The sequence below is a fragment of the Petromyzon marinus genome, chromosome 24, assembly GCF_048934315.1.
Source record: "Petromyzon marinus isolate PM22_M1 ecotype Great Lakes invasive population chromosome 24, UKy_Petmar_22M1.pri1.0, whole genome shotgun sequence".
In the NCBI taxonomy this organism is placed as follows: Eukaryota; Metazoa; Chordata; class Hyperoartia; order Petromyzontiformes; family Petromyzontidae; genus Petromyzon; species Petromyzon marinus.
The window spans coordinates 11,859,091-11,873,469 of record NC_133690.1 but is presented as its reverse complement, the minus strand read 5'-3'; the positions used below and the strand labels follow the sequence as shown (position 1 = coordinate 11,873,469).

The window sequence follows — 14,379 nt, the reverse complement described above, 5'->3', positions numbered from 1 at the left end:
ACTCTCCTCATACTCTACACAAACACTCTCCTCAGACTCTACACAAACACTCTCCTCACACTGTACACAACCACTCTCCTCACACTCTACACAAACACTCTCCACACACTCTCCAAAACACTCTCCTCACATTCTACACAAACACTCTCCTCACACTCTACACAAACACTCTCCTCACGCAACACAAACACTCCACACACTCTCCTCACACTCTACACGAACACTCTCTTCACACTCTACACAAACACTCTACACACACACTCTCCTCACACTCTCCACAAACACTCTCCTCACTCTCCTCACTCTACACAAACACTCTCCTTACACTCTACACAAACACTCTCTCTCCTCACACTCTACACAAACACTCTCCTCACACTCTGCTCACACTCTCCACAAACACTCTCCGGAAACTCTACACAAACACTCTCCTCACACTCTACACAAACACTCTCCTCACACTCTGCTCACACTCTCCACAAACACTCTCCGCACACTCTACACAAACACTCTCCTCACACTCTACACAAACACTCTCCTCACACTCTTCACAAACACTCCACTCACACTCTACACAAACATTTTCTCTCTCCTCACACTCTACACAAACACTCTACTCACACTCTACACAAACACTCTCATACTCTACACAACACTCTCCTCACACTCTACACAAAAACTTTCCTCACGCTACACAAACACTCTCCACAAACACTCTCCTCACTCTGCTCACTCTACACAAACACTCTCCTTACACTTTACACAAACAGTCTACACAAACACTCTCCTCACACTATGCTCACACTCTCCACAAACACTCTCCTCACACTCTACACACCCACTCTCCTCACACTCTACACAAACACTCTCCACACACTCTCCACAAACACTCTCCTCACACTCTACACAAACACTCTCCTCACACTCTACACAAACACTCTCCTCACGTAACACAAACACTCTCCACACACTCTCCTCACACTCTACACAAACACTCTCTTCACACTCTACACAAACACTCTACACAAACACTCTCCTCACACTCTGCTCACACCCTCCACAAACACTCTCCTCACTCTCCTCACTCTACACAAACACTCTTCTCACACTCTACACAAACACTCTCCTCACACTCTACACAAACACTCTCCTCACACTCTATACAAACACTCTCCTCACACTCTACACAAACACTCTCCTCACACTCTACACAAACACTCTCCTCACACTCTACACAAACACTCTCCTCACACTCTCCTCACACTCTACACAAACACTCTCCTCACACTCTACACAAACACTCTACTCACACTCTACACAAACACTCTACTCACACTCTACACAAATACTCTCCTCACACTCTCCTCACACTCTACACAAACACTCTCCTCACACTCTACACAAACACTCTCCTCACACTCTACACAAAAACTCTCCACACACTCTACACAAACACTCTCCTCACACTCTACACAAACACTCTCCTCACACTCTACACAAACACTCTCCTCACACTCTACACAAACACTCTCCTCACACTTTACACACTCTCCTCAAACTCTACACAAACACTCTACACACACTCTACACAAACACTCTCCTCAAACTCTACACAAACACTCTCCTCACACTCTACAGGAACACTCTCCTCACACTCTATACAATCACTCTCCACACACTCTCCTCACATTCTACACAAACACTCCCCTCACACTCTACACAAACACTCTACTCAAACTCTACACAAACACTCTACTCAAACTCTACACAAACACTCTCCTCACACTCTACACAAACACTCTCCACACACTCTCCTCACACACTCCTCACACACTCCACACACTCTCCACACACTCTCCACACACTCTCCTCACACTCTACACACACTCTCCTCACACTCTGCTCACACTCTCCACACACTCTCCACACACTCTCCTCACTCTCCTCACACTCTCCACTCACACTCTCCTCACTCTCCTCACACACTCCACACACTCTCCTCACTCTCCTCACACTCTCCTCACACTCTCCTCACACTTTCCACACACTCCTCACACTCTCCTCACTCTCCTCACACTCTCCACACACACTCCTCACTCTCCTCACACTCTCCTCACACTCTCCACACACTCCACACACACTCCTCACACTCTCCTCACACTCTCCTCACACACTCCTCACACTCTCCTCACACTCTCCACACACTCTACTCACACTCGCCTCACACTCTCCTCACACTCTCTGCACACTCCTCACACTCTCCTCACACTCTCCACACACTCTCCTCACACTCTCCACACACACTCCTCACTCTAGTCACACTCTCCTCACACTCTCCACACACTCTCCTCACACTCTCCACACACTCTCCTCACACTCGCCTAACACACTCCTCACACTCTCTGCACACTCCTCACACTCTCCTCACACTCTCCACACACTCTCCACACACTCCTCACACTCTCCTCACACTCGCCTCATACTCTCCTCACACTCGCCTCACACTCTCCTCACACTCTCTGCACACTCCTCACACTCTCCTCACACTCTCCACACACTCTCCACACACTCCTCACACTCTCCTCACACTCGCCTCACACTCTCCTCACACTCTCCTCACATTCGCCTCACACTCTCCTCACACACTCCTCACACTCTCCTCACACTCTCCACACACTCCTCATACTCTCCACACACTCTCCACACACTCCTCACACTCTCCTCACACTCTCCAGACACTCTCCAGACACTCTCCTCACACTCTCCAGACACTCTCGTCACACTCTCCAGACACTCTCCTCACTCTCTCACACTCTCCACACACTCCATACACTCTCCTCACACTCTCCACACACTCCTCACACTCTCCTCACACTCTCCAGACACTCTCGACACACTCCTCACACTCGCCTCACACTCTCCTCACACTCTCCTCACACTCTCCTCACACTCTCACACTCTCCACACACTCCTCACACTCTCCACACACTCTCCACACACACACCTCACACTCTCCTCACACTCTCCACACACTCTCCTCACACTCTCCTCACACTCTCTGCACACTCCTCACACTCTCCTCACACTCTCCACACACTCCTGACGCTCTCCTCACACTCGCCTCACACTCTCCTCACACTCTCTCCACACTCTCCACACACACTCCTCACACTCTCCACACACTCTCCACACACTCGGCCCACACTCTCCACACACTCTCCTCACACTCTCCACACACTCTCCTCACACTCTCCTCACACTCTCCACACACTCTCCTCACACTCTCCACACACTCTCCTCACTCTCCTCACACTGTCCACACACTCTCCTCACACCCTCCTCACTCTCCTCACACTCTCCACACACTCTCCTCACACTCTCCACACACTCTCCTCACTCTCCTCACACTGTCCACACACTCTCCTCACACTCTCCTCACTCTCCTCACACTCTCCACACACTCTCCTCACACTCTCCACACACTCTCCACACACTCTCCACACTCTCCTCACACTCTCCTCACACTCCCCACACTCTCCTCACACTCTCCACACTCTCCTCACACTCTCCTCACACTCTCCTCACACTCTCCACACTCTCCTCACACTCTCCACACACTCTCCACACACTCTTCACACACTCTCCACACTCTCCTCACACTCTCCACACACCCTGCACACACTCTGCTCATACTCTCCTCACACTCTCCACACACTCTCCACACACCCTGCACACACTCTGCTCATACTCTCCTCACACTCTCCTCACTCTCCACACACTCTCCACACACTCTCCACACACTCTCCACACTCTCCTCACACTCTCCTCACTCTCCACACACTCTCCACACACTCTCCACACACTCTCCACACTCTCCTCACACTCTCCACACACTCCTCACACTCTCCACACTCTCCTCACACTCTCCACACACTCTCCTCACACTCTCCACACTCTCCTCACACTCTCCACACACTCTCCTCACACTCTCCTCACACTCTCCACACTCTCCTTACACTCTCCACACACTCTCCACACACTCCTCACACTCTCACACTCTCCTCACACTCTCCTCCGTGCGCTGCATTCTTTTTTCCATTAAGCCCATTCGTGGGCTCCCGGTCCGAACCCGGATCAACTTCAAGATCACACTCTACCGTCTTCAAGTTGTTCCTCTCGCCCCTGCCTTCCTGTTCCCTCTCATGTCACTCTTTCTCCGTTCGACATGTTTTCTTACCTATCCCCTCCCATCTCAACTGCTGTCCACACGCTCCCCCCCCCATCTCCACTCCTATCCACGTGCTCTCCTAACTCAACCCCCTCTCATCTCACTCCTGTCCACACACTGTCCGCTCAAGCAACCAAATGACCTCTGTCGAAGCCTCTCTCGTCAGCCTTCGCTCAGCGGGAAGTCACTCTTTCTCCTCTGCTGCACTCCCGGTCTGGAAATGCCTCCCCCCATCAACCTTTGTTCTTGACCCCCCAACTCTTTTCAGGTCCAGGTTCAAGACCTTCCTCTTCTCCTCTGCCTCTCTTTCGCTTTTACAATATAATTAAATACGTCTCATTTCCCCAGGATACCCATGTTCCATTGTTATATACAGCATCTTGATTTGATGTTACATATGGACAAAGTACAACGAGTACTATATTAAAGGCAACCGATGCAAGAACCCATTCGATATAATATACTCGTTTCATTTGCCAACAATTGCAGCAAATCGTTAAGTGCGTTTAGAATGCTGAAGATACTTTTTTTGCGATAGTTATTGTTTTGGATTATATTCACTCCGCCCAATGACTCATTTCTCTTACAAAGGGATTGTACCTATTTAAAAAAACACAGTGGAACGTTTTGGGTTTTCAGAATGCCCTGCACAACAGCCAAATTCATAAATTGCATGAGATCTCCACTTTATCCCAATCATTTGCAAAAGTGGATGGAAATATAATCAGATTCTGTGGGTCCGCTGAGCTAAACTGTATATTATTGCCAATGAGATCACTTTCACATTTATATTGATACGCCGAGATGAACACCATTGCAAAGTATAGGTTGCAAGTGGGCGAATCAAAAAAAGGAACGTGAACAAAATTCGCCTCTTAAATAACAAATAACTGCTCTAAATATGGTAGAATACTTCAAATTTAGAATGCATAACACGTGATGATCATTTTATTATTTTTTATACGCAACTTTAAAAATATATATATACTGTACATCTGCCTGCGGCGACAAGAGGCATACATGGCAAAGTTTTGGCACACCGCTGTAGTCTTGTTTCATTACAGCTGGTCAGAGAATTCGTATGTTCTAAATTTGCGATGCTTATTTAGGGCACAAGAAAAGTAGGACATTCATCCATTGCATGTGCATTCATACCAGATTAAGATGATTTAACACACTTTTAAAATATGTTCATGTATATTTTATGTTTTATAATTCACATTTTCTAATTAACAGTTGAATGAGGCAATTTGTATTTGTTTTAATTAGTTGCACAGTTCTGAGTTCTAATCCTTGCATGTGTCTGAATGTGATCACTGCTTAACGAACAAGATGATTAAATGTGCATCTCTTTTAGTATTTTTTTTGTAAATCTAGGATGACACATTGCCAGTGAAGCCTCTGTACTCCTGTCCAAAAGCATAGGAGACCAATTTAAAAAAAAAATCGGTAGCAACAACAAAAACAAGAATGTACCATGGCGAAGTTTTTTTTTATATTGGGCGGCTTCTGACTGGGAGGTCTGCAACTCTGGCACTTGGAAAGCCAATGATCTCATGGTTGTGGTATGCCCCCCCCCACCTCCTCCTTCCCTCCCCCAGCTTCTCCCCACATCCCTCACCCACTCCCCTACGCATATCCCACTCCCGACCCCATCACACCACCCCCGGCTCCCCGCATCCTTCCCTGCACCCACAACAATGGTTGAAACATCACAGCTCCGGCGCTCTATTCCACTTCCTTTTGGCATAGGCAGACAGCACACACAATCTTCCAAGACTGCTCGTGGCAAATCAGCTTAAACTATGCGGGCCTTGGCGGTGGTTTGCAAGCCATCCCTCCTCTCTCTCTCTATGTCTGTCTGTAAAACAAAGTTTACTAAAGTTGGTCATTGGCTTGAGAATGCATTTATTTATTTATTTTACACTAAACAACGGCTCATAAAAGGACATGAAACTACAGTATCTGAATAAGTATTGCAATAGACTAACGCATCGAACCCAAGTAAGGAAAGTACATTACAGTGGTGCCCTACATACGTGATTTATGGAATGTTTTTCATGTACTCTATTACGGTCTTTAAAATAACTTAATTTTGGTTTCACAACAGTGCAGTTTCCAGATATATCTCAGGATATATATATTTGTCGTATTCACAATGGTCTTAAATATTACCAACAACCTCTTCCTCAAATTAACTGTACGAATATTATTTGTTAATTTAAATGGTAAAAGTAAAATGGGTTTCCTGCTCAAGACAGTGTGAGGAGATGCTCATCTTGTATTTTCTGCCCCTGGGCCTCCAGTTTAATTCACAACACTGTTCCCAAATATATTCTAACCGCGCAGAGGTGAGCCGGTTTAATTAGTGTTCGTGCCAGCGCCACCGTAACAATCTTAAGAGTTCCACATCGACTCTCGGCGACGCTAAGAAGCCGAGTGCCGCATTTCTGGGGGGCAAGTCCCGGCGTTGCTCCCTCGCGATTGACTGGAAGAAAGGGAAAAAATCTGCCCCACGACAAGAAGCTACTTTTTGGCAAATGCCCCGTGGCCTTGTAAAAACGAAGCCCCCCCCCCCGCCCCCACCCCGGTTCGGAAATGACGTCTCCTCTTTAAGTCTCCGCGAGACTCGGCGATTCCTTTTCCCCTTTTGCCCCTGCCCGCCCTCATTGCCTCTGCGGGCCATCCCTTGAAGGCCTCCTCTGGCAGTGACACAGCGAGCGTCTTTGAGGCAACTCGGATCGCACGCGCGGGATCCTCCTTTGCTTTGCCTCTTCCCCCTCCGAGCGAGCGAGCGAGCGACCCGACCGACGTCACGAATAAGGAATCTTGTGCTGGACAGTTACCGCCTCGGACTGAAGGGTCCCGCTTTCATGCACCAGCGGGAGGTAGCGGTTGGGATAAATGGTTTTTGGGGTTGGAAGGAGGAGGAAATTTTTTAAAAAAGAGAACCAAAGGCTGCTCTGGAAATGAGATTGTCCACTGAACTTGCTCGGGGATCATTTTCTCGCAAACAATGCGACCTCAGCAACTGTTTGCACGGTCGCAGCATTTTGTTAACAACAAAAATTCGCGGTGCACCCTGGCCCACAGTCGCACTGGAAGTGCTGTAATTTAACGAGGCACGCTCAGTATTAAATATCGCCGACAGCACTTTCACTGCAGTCTGCGCTGTACTTCAAACATACCTTGTTTTTTTGTATTTCCTGGTGGGATATTGTGCGTTTTGTATGTACAATCAATCACTTATTAAAATGCCACCATCTTAATTTTTCATCCGAATGACGGGAAAATTGCATTCTAAAAATATTTCCTGGAAAACGTTCAAGTAACTACGAGCAATTTTAAGCGCATATTTGTCATAATTTAAAACAGATAGCCTCATACAGAGAATGATATGTGGAGGTCAATTAATTTACATAATGTTATAACTTTAACTTTCTTGTTTATTAAATGTCATTGTTTAAGTAAGATGTACTGTTAATTATTACAATATTTAATCGTATTAAATCTGTTGCAAGCATTTTAATGAGTTTTGTGCATTTATTCCCAGTTCAAATTTTATGCAATAGTGTCGTGTCAACAAAAATGACCGTGCAATCTTTACGAATTACTGTACTTTATTCACCACTGCCTCAGTCACATTGGTAGCAAAAATATTCACACGACAGTTAATCCTTACGAAAAAACTCTGGTGGTGGTGGCACTAAATGTGGCCACTTGATTTCTACAACCCATCTGGCCAATGCAAAAACAAATTGTCCAAATGCCCCTTTTTCCCCCCACGAAGGCCACGTAGCATAGTGGCCTGGGCATCGTGTCCATGAGGACACTCATTTACCTTCAGCTGTTTGACATTGAGAACGCGTCGCCCGCTCACTCGAACGCTGACAGCAAAACCAAAAACCTGCGCGACAGGAGCCGGACCGTACCGGGTGGCTCCCTTCCCTGCAAGACTGCGCTGCCATGGACCTCCGGGGATACAAAGTGGAGGCAGCGTGGACCGGCTTTTCAATGTGGGACAAGCCTTGGCGCTACTCTCCCAAGCCGGCTCGGAGCCCTGAAGGGCAATTCCTGAGACGCAGCTGCAAATGAAGAGACCATCTCGGGCTGCCCCGGCGTGGCGGTAAGTGTGACAAAGCAGCGCTGAAGTTGCACCGGCTGCTAACACTCCAGGGTCCGTGGGGTCATACGCAGGAAGGCAACGGGGCCCACGTCAGGTTTGCACAGCTCGCCAATGAGGCACTTCCCAATCTGGAGTAGATTATGCTTCAGCAGGGGGGGTGGAGGTGGGTTTGTGTGTGTGTGCGTGTGTTTGCGTGCACACTACGTACGTGTTTGTTTTTTTCCTCGAGCACTGGTGCTGTCCCAAGCTTTGCGTGGCCACAATCGATACATTGTCTCGCTGCGAGAAAGTCTGCGATCATTTTTTTTTCTGCGCGCCGAGCGCCTCTCACGCCGTGACATTATCGGAGATGCCTTGACCTCAGCACAGCTTCACCGAGTTCGTAGACTTTGACGCAATTGTGGGACCCCTTTCGTTCACAGCCACCCGGGAGAGAAAGAAAGAAAAAAAAAGAAAAGTCAAGCATTTTCAGGCTGAAGGGCTTCCTAAAACAAATGCTTCCATTTCTCAAGCTGACTCTTCATTATTATTTTTTTGTACACTCCATTCCCTACCATCGCAGGAATGTTCGAGCGCTGAAACGTCGTGGGGCGCCCTCTCCTCGTCGTGCGCATCCAGGAGCCGAGTAAGCCTTTGACACCAGGCCACGAAACACCACCACTGCCTTTACACAGCGGTACGGTGGGGTCGTGGGTGAAGGAGGTGGGAAGCGCGGTGCATTTTAGGATGTTTAACGTCGGAAAGTGGCAAGGGGGGCAATGGGGTGTAATTTTCTTCCTAAACAGGGCCGCGCTGTGTGATGTCGAACCAGTCCCGAGGGCATCTTCTTGAGATATGGTGCCACCTTGAGCCGCAGATGTGAGTGGGATCATTACCTGCAGGGCGAGGCAATAATTACGGCCCCAAAACGGTGCATATGTTGGAACAAAAAAAAAGGCAACATTGTTGGTAAAAAAAACAACCCTCAATATTGTACGTGTTCGTGGCACGAGCCAGTGGTGTAAATTCCACATTCCTAAGGCGTCACGTATAACAAAAATAAACAATTATATTTTACGGCCCCTTTTTGTCAATCAATTGCGTCAGTACTTCCTACTTGAGTTATATATTAAATATATAAGAGAACTGATTCCCGTCTAGCCTTCAACAGACCGCTGGGGCAAGTGCTGTTCATGGGCACCGATGAAGGCCAACAAAGCCCACAAGGGGGAGGGGTGGCCAACACCACGCCCGGCCGCCTTTGTCTCCCGACTGGCGATGTTTACACATCACACCGGGTACCCATTTTAGGCTGAGTCGACCTAGGCCTACCTGTTCAGATGTCTGTCACCGGTGAGCGGGCACCGAACTCAGGTGGCCGTGTTCGTAGCGTGGCGCTCGAACCACTACACCACTGCCCCCCACAAACTCTCTCTCTCTCTCTCGCACACGAAATGGAGGACTCACCGAGTGGACAGTTGGCAAGGAGTTCAGAGGTCGATTACTGCAGCCACCAGGTCACTGATGAGGCGGATTGCCAATAACAAGCCGCTTGCAGTTAAACTGACGTTAAAGACCCTTAACAACCACAGCATTTAGCTATCACACACACACCTTGCCTCCAAGTTGAGTCCGTAACTATGTGCCCACCGTCCTCGTATGTACGTTGAACTTCTTCCACGCCGTACGTAGCCAACCGTGCAAATCGGGAGGTGTCCTTGGATGAAGGCCTCCCCCACACCGCGTCAGTCATGAAGGATTGTTTGACCATACTTCACCATGCCGGGCAGTGGTGTTGAAGGAGAGAGGAGCAGAGAGGAGGTTTTGCAGGACCAGTTCACATATTGCTTTGACATCGGTGTTAACTGTGACCGGGAATAACAATAATATTGAATGAAATAAAAATCTGCGTTGCATTATTTGCTCAATTTGTGAGCATTTTGTGAAAATCGAATAATGAAAATGCATAATCAGATGCATATTTTAGAAGAAAAGTAATGTCACTCGAATTGCATTTGCACTGCACGACCAGAATACTGTATCTGCGTTTGTTTAGTGAAATTATGTAAAATCCATATCTCTATTTACAGTTTTTTTTTCAACATGAGACTTCAAAGATCAGAAGCGTTTGTTATGCCAACTCGACATTAAACTCTCTGATCCTGCTAGAATTTGCTTATTCAAGCCTGATATTCAAACAATGGGTCTTTTACATGTCAATGACTGTACAAACTAGAGCCCATTTAGGGTTGTTGATCTGTCTACTCTACACTTTTTGAGTGATTTACTTGCAAGGTAAAGGAAGTTCATCGCAAATCTGTGCGTACTGATTTCTTTATTTACCTGCTCCTTTTACCCGGTTGCAAAAAAAAATTACTTTCTTTGTACACCAAATTAAACGTCAATGCAACATGAGCATGAGACAGATTGTGTTTAGTCTGCATCAAATACAAATTGTCATCACCTTCGCTTCGAGGTAGTTCCACAAAACAACCTCGGTAAAAAAAATCCAAACTCGGCTCAAAAATATATATGGGAGTGTCATTTTGAACGTAATTATCTCAAAAATGTAGGTTGTTTATGGATTAAGGCAACGGTTTGACACGTACAAGAAATTAAACGCACTAGCACCAGCTCAGCATTAATTAAAAAGTAACTTCGTTTGAGTACGTCTGACACTGCAGTAGTTTGAGAATTTCTCCCTTTCTTAGGAAAAGTGGACAAATTATGTTTTAATAATAAAATAGAGTCCCTAATTTGGTGGACATGCTGTACTTCATGATTCTACTGATTACACTTTGTAACACACTTTTGTTCCTGGGTAGTAAGTGTTATTTCGTTATTCCTCATGCCTAAAATGTATAGAAAATGGCTATTATTCCCCACAAACTTTTATTTTGTGACCAGGACAGTGATATTTTGAAATTTACCTATTTTAAATGGGAAAACAGACGAATTTGTGTCTTTTCGTTCACATAAAGTCAGAAAAAAAACATATGAATCAAAATTTACATGTATTTATACTAAAGTAATACAAAAATGACTAAAAAAGATTTAGAAGTGAGTAGTTTTTCGAGATTTATGATTATACTGTAAATCATTTCACGAATCAGCCCCCAAATGTAGTATCCCATCATGTTCTCGTTATACTGTCCTTCGTAGCGACTTTGAGGGACATCCTACACCCCATTGTGCCGTAGTTTTTCACCAGTCTCAACCAGCTCCACGTAGTTTTCGACCTTGTGATTGCCCAGGAAGCCACGAACCACTTCGACAAAGCTGTCCCAAGCTCCTTTCTCCTTATTAGTGAGCTTCTTGTGGAATTCATTGCACTCCAAAATCTTCTTATTCTGTGGTCCGACGAAGACACCGGCTTTGACCTTTATCTCAGACAGCTTAGGGAAGAAGTCTTGAAGGTACTTGAAGGCTGCCAAATCCTTATCTACAGCTCTGACAAATTGTTTCACAAGGCCCAATTTGATGTGCAGTGGTGGCATCAGCACCTTCTGGGGGTCCACCAGCAGCTCCCACTTGACGTTGTTTCTCCGTCCAGAGAACTCGGTCCGCTGTGGCCAGTCCCGCCTGTGGTAGTGCGCATTGGTGTCTACATTTTTTATAGTAATTTTGCATTACTTTAGTATAAATACATGTTAATTTGGGTTGATATGTTCTTTTTTTATGACTTTGTGAACGAAAAGACACAAATTCGCCCGTTTTCTCATTGAAAATAGGTACATTTCAAAATATCACTGTCCTGGTCACAAAAGCATAGCTTGTGGGGAATAATAGCCATTTTCTCTACTTTTGAGGCATAAGCAATTCAGAAATAACACTTACTACCCAGGAACAAAAAAAATGTTACACTGTTATTAAAGGGCCAGATGACTCAGCAGTAGAGCAATCAGCTCGCAATTGGAAGGCTGCGAGTTCAAACCCTGTTTGGGAGTCGACTCAACCCATCATCCTGACGGTGCCGCTAAAATATACCACTTTGTAGACAGTCAAACAGTGGTTGTCATATGCAAATTCCCCTCCGCCATAGAAATGTGGAATTTCTACCACTGGTTCAGAACCGTAAGCACTGCTTCATTGCCTCAATGCTCATTTTATCAAGGAATCGCTTTCACTCTATGTTAATGATTACCGTAATATTTTAAGTGTCTGAAATGTACACCGTGGTTACAAGTTTGTATTGTAACTCTAGTGGAGGTGGCCTTTTTCTAGGACCACATTTCAATCATCATTGCTGTCTGGCTAGCCACATTTAATGTTTGTAAATTAGCAGCTAAGCCTCTGGACAGAAGACCCCAAGAGCACCAAGTTCCCCAAACAGGATCACAAGTTGTAAAACGTTTTTTGTATATATATTTATACATCACATATCACAAGCAACTTTTAAGGAATGTCTTATCGTGCACAAAACTATCTGTTCTGGCCGCAGCACCGTTAACTATTTTTTTGTTATGTTTAATTATTAATTATCAGCAAATGTCATTGCAACATTTCAGCATTTTGTCTGACCACGACGGCTCCGTTCTTGACTGACCTGGTCAGAACTCGCTGCATCTTGATTCAATTACCTTGCACACAAGCCCCATCCAGCTTCTGAGTGTCTATGGAAATACAAGTCACCGACCGTTCCTTGTCACGCTGATGCAGTTCAACTCCGCCCGCTTTCTTCATCGTGATGACACCACGGAAACTTATTTTGCCACCTGTCCCCATGCCGATTTGGGTTCCGAACCGAATTCTGTTTCAGAACCCATGGTTAGAGTTGCAACTACGGGTAACTGAGATCTGTACCGCTTCGTCAGTGTTCGTGGTTGTGCTGCACAACTCTCCGTGTGCTTTAGGGTTTTACCCTGCACAGTTTCGGCATCTATAAGTATATTTAATTTCTTTCGCACCGTACATAACCAACCGTGCTAATCGGAGGTGCGGAGGAAGGCCAACAAACTAAACACAAAAGCAATTCTAGTTTTCAATCTAGACTTAAAAGTGCATAGCTCCAGTCGCTTCCTAATATCGAAAGGGAGAACGTTACAGACGGCCGCAGAAGCTCATCTGAAAGCGAGCGACGATTAGCCAAAAACCGCTGCAGAGATGACCAGAGTTTGGGTGATGGTTTGCACTCCTTGACGAGACCAGCAAGATATTGTAGTTCATTTTTGGCAAATACTCGGTGTGTAATGAGTGCGACCTGATAATGCAAATTATGCACTGAGAGGGTGAGGGCATCGGTTAATTCCCCCCAGAGCGGACACGCCACGGTCATCCGACGTTCCGCTCCGCGAGCCCGGAGGATCTTCAGGAACTGATTTCATCACGCTGAACAGCAAACACGCAGCGGTTACAGCCCGAAACACGCAGCAGAAACGACGGTCACCAAACGACTCTCATTTCGATCGCGGGCGGCGGCACTCAACAATTCTTGTTGTTGTCAATGATCGTTCTTCCGAACTTTGCGACCAATTTTATTTTATAGGACGCAAGCTACCCAGCGCGCCGAGTTTAAACGTCGGGGGGGGGGGGGTGGGGGTGGGGGTGGGCGGGGGGAACCATCGTTGCCGAACGACGCTCCGCAACCTCCCGAGATGACGCGTCGACCGGAGGGTCCAGTGAACCGAGAGGCCAGCGAGCCACAGTCGCTGCCACGGACCACGGCTCTGCACGGCGGCGCATACAGTGCGGGTATTCGTCGCCGGCCTTGACATCGCCCTTGGCTGGCAGCGCCGTGGGTGACTCTAAAAACCTCTCTCTCTCTTTCTCTGCGTGGCCAAACGCACCCTCGGATATCCGGGCACAGCAGCTGCCTGCAGTTGGATTACAATTGGCCTAATTGTGGCCCGGGCGGTCCGTTTGTCTCCCAAGAGAGGCAACATTTGTCGCTCCGTGGAGCAAATTGCCAAACTCTTTTTACGGGGTCACACGGGTATGTGTTGGCGCTTACACGTTGTGTGTGGGGGGGGGGGGGGCCCTTGTTGGCAGTGGCCAATCCCAAAATAATAATGGCGTCAAATCCCTAATGAAGACTTGGACAGAGTGT

The 14,379-nt window shown here is 46.8% G+C and overlaps 1 long non-coding RNA gene across 1 annotated transcript in view; it reads left to right on the top strand.

Moving 5' to 3' along the window:
* The window catches only part of LOC116945546 (uncharacterized), a 220,248-nt gene extending 206,417 nt beyond the window's left edge, over positions 1-13,831 (top strand). The window contains exons 2-3 of the long non-coding RNA XR_012945210.1: positions 8,147-8,354; positions 8,917-13,831. This is a non-coding gene — a long non-coding RNA (uncharacterized LOC116945546). The remainder of the gene's footprint in view (positions 1-8,146; positions 8,355-8,916) is intronic.
* Positions 13,832-14,379: the final 548 nt, after the last annotated feature.